The following is a 3,913-nucleotide window of genomic DNA, read 5'->3' as shown; positions in this document are numbered from 1 at the left end:
CCATATCTCTATATCGGCTGAGAACATGGCATGAAAACACCTGGAGAAGGATCAATTCATGGGAGTAGTCAGTACTATACCACATTTATTATTAGACCAGTCCCGCCCTAGGATCACCGAGAAAGGTGGACTCGAGAGGACCGCTATGGGAAATTTTTTAAACAATCCTCCATGACTGATGAAACACAGGGCGGTTTTATAATGCCGGATTTCTCCATGTATACAAGTTTTACTGGTCTTTAATTTTACCTTTTGTTGCTGTAGTACATATCGGCGATAAACAATGAAAATGTTGCTGCCGGAATCAAAGAGTGCTTTGACTTTAAATCCATTCACAATTACTACTCTCGTATGTGATATCGTCAAGGGGTCTGTGAGTGCAAATAAGCCTTATTCCTGAGCAGGTTGCGCACCCACGGGTCCAGGGACTTCGGAACAGGCTCTGGCTTGTAAGGAATGGGCAGATTTGGTGGGACGCAATCCCCATAGTTTCTGCTAGAGGACCGTTCTGCTCTCTCAGATTGTGAGGCCGTCCTAGATGTCTCAATGAGCTCAATGAGCTCATCCATGTTTAGAAATTCTCCCCAGACCGGCTGGGTGAAATATTCAGGTAATTCTCTGATTAAGAGGAAGCAGGCGACCTGCTGCACGATGCGAAAGAGGGTCTGTTCAAATGGCCTTAGCCAGTAATGCCACCCTTTCCCAGTGAGCAAATGCTTGTTCCTGGTTTGGCCACTCAGGGTTAAATCAGTAGAAATTTGTATCATTGCTGTACAAACATGAAAACAGAGCATAAAATGACAGTGCCCTTAATGAATGTCCATATTAAAATGGTGATGAAATAATGTCACTAAAATGATGACAAATTTTAAGCAACAGTTGAGCAAACAAAATATTAATATGAAAAAAAAGATAAAATAAAAGAAATAAATAATCAGAATGTAAACACAAAACACAACAGAACCCTCCACCTTCTAAGGCTTACAAAATTATTAGCTGCTGTTTCTTGCCACCTTAATTCCAAAATGTTCAGAACTTCATATCCATTTTCCCATTAATAGTAGTTGGAGAAAGAGTAGATGATTCCTGAAGAAACTGATTAGAAAGAACTGGTTTTACTGTGAAACATCAACTTCTGAATTAATTCTAAAATATTGTGGAGAACCAGAGCCCCAAATAAACTAAGAATTAAAAAAAACTATTTTAAGTGAGTTTTGTGATAGTAAAATTACAAGCAAAACAAATTTAGCATCAGTTTCACAAAACCGTATGCAAGAGGAATCTCATCTGTTTCTCACATCAATACCAACCATATTGTGTAATGTTACAGTTTACATAATCTATGGTGGCCATCGCAAGATGGTGGTGTGGTTTGTGTTGGCCAAACGTGCAAACAGAAATTTCATTGTACTCTGCACACGTGACAATAAATCTGGAATAAGCTGATTACATTATACCTTTTTTAAAAAATAAAGCCTTTTATGTTTAAAAAAGCTAACACTGTTGTCCACCTGCATATCATTCCTAAGTTTGAAATTCCAATCGGCAATTAGCAAAATGTTGTATGTACTGCAGATAAGAAAAATATTAAGGAAATTGGGAAAAAAGCACAAATTAGGCAACAGAACCAAGACACGATGTTACAGAATGAAGCATTATTTTTTTTTTCTTTAGGGCATATTGAATTGCTATCTATACTAATAAAAGGCAAAGCCCTCACTGACTGACTGACTCACTGACTCACTCACTCACTGACTCATCACTAATTCTCCAACTTCCCATGTAGGTAGAAGGCTGAAATTTGGCAGGCTCATTCCTTACAGCTTACTTACAAAAGTTGGGCAGGTTTCATTTCGAAATTCTACGCGTAATGGTCATAACTGGAACCTATTTTTCTGCATATATTGTAATGGAGTTCAGCTGGATGGCCGTGTGGGACGGAGTATCGTGTGACATCATCATGCCTCCCACGTAATCACGTGAACTGACTGTGAGAGCAATACGTAGAAAACAAGGAAGAGCTCAAAAAAGCGCTGAAGAAAACAGGCATTATATAATTGAGAAGGCGGCGAAACAATAAGAAGCGAGAAAGTGAATCATATTCATGAGTGCAGCTACTGCGGAAACAAAGCACAGTGTAAACCGTAAGTTTATAGACACGCTCCCACTGCCGTTTCTCATGCACAGTGAGGCATACAAGCATATTCATGACTGCACCTACTTCGGAAATAAAGCACGGTGTAAACCTAAAGTTTAAATTAAGTTCATAGACAGGCTGCCGCTGCTGTTTGTCATGCCCATGACTACTGAGGGATACAAATTTAATGAGAGGACGCAGGGTATAAACGAGAGTTTTGATCACTTTGTAACAAAGTTAAAATTGCTGGTGAGGGGCTGTGCACCAATACTCACAGAAAAATCCACAAGTTAATACACACTCTGAATCCCCCAGGCACTACTTACAAAAGGTTACATTGACAATCGTGTTACGTTATTTTTAAAATGTTTCCTTTTCTTAGCACAAGCACAGCTGAGAAGCTTCGATGCATGTGCTTCTTAACGCGTTAAAAAATCACGCCTTTAATCACACTTTCAATTTCAAACAAAGGGGAACTTCTGTCAATGCATGATTTCCTGGTACACCGATTACATTGATCAGCGCTTCCCGATTCATTTTACCCTCGCACCACCTTGGTTTGAGAAGAAGTATGAAAAAAAATGAGGTTAACACAGAAAAACAGATCACCAATTGAATCTTTATGAATAATCGATTCGCCATCAATAATTGTTTTGGTGAAGCCATACTCAGTGTAATCCTCCTTCCATTTTATACATTTACGCCACTAGCCATGATTAAATGAACGGTAAAAAAGTAAGAGCGAGGCGAGGGTGACTTATTCAGGCAGGCAGGCGACAGCTCAATACAGTAGCTCGAATTTGGATATAAGTAGGTTCTATTTAGTCCCCAGAAATATCTTTGGTAGGAATGGAAGTTGAATTTCGTCTTTAAATTTCTATGGTAAAGAAATAGTTATGCAATGATGACTAAATCTAACTAGACTTTATATATTCCAGCGATGACTTTATATATTAAACTTTTGACTTTATATATTCAGAAACAAGTTTGACTTTATATATACCGACGCTGACTTTATATATTCGGGAATGACATTATATATTCAAGTTTTCACTTTATATATTCGGGAATGACTTTATATATTAAAGTTTTGACTTTATATATTCGGGAATGACTTTATATATTAAAGTTTTGACATTATATATTCTGGCGCCGACTTTATATATTCAGAAAATCAATGTATTTGTCTGTTTGGCACCCCATAGTATATGTGTGTGTGTATATATGTACACATGTATATATATATATATATGCCAGCAACACTCATGACAATGACAAAACAATTACGTTGTCAATCATGTTATGTTATTATTAAAATGTTTCCTTTTCCTTTTACTTTTCCGCTGCCAAGAACGGGTATTTTGCTATACATATATATACTGCTCAAAAGAATTAAAGGAACACTTTTTAATCAGAGTATAGCATAAAGTCAATGAAACTTATGGGATATTAATCTGGTCAGTTAAGTAGCAGAGGGGGTTGTTAATCAGTTTCAGCTGCTGTGGTGTTAATGAAATTAACAACAGATGCACTAGAGGGGCAACAATGAGATGACCCCCAAAACAGGAATGGTTTAACAGGTGGAGGCCACTGACATTTTTCCCTCCTCATCTTTTCTGACTGTTTCTTCACTAGTTTTGCATTTGGCTACAGTCAGTGTCACTACTGGTAGCATGAGGCGATACCTAGACCCTACAGAGGTTGCACAGGTAGTCCAACTTCTCCAGGATGGCACATCAATACGTGTCATTGCCAGAAGGTTTGCTGTGTCTCCCT

Source organism: Polypterus senegalus, chromosome 1 (genome assembly GCF_016835505.1).
Source record: "Polypterus senegalus isolate Bchr_013 chromosome 1, ASM1683550v1, whole genome shotgun sequence".
NCBI classification, from domain to species: domain Eukaryota; kingdom Metazoa; phylum Chordata; class Cladistia; order Polypteriformes; family Polypteridae; genus Polypterus; species Polypterus senegalus.
Note: the sequence above shows the minus strand (reverse complement) of the source record.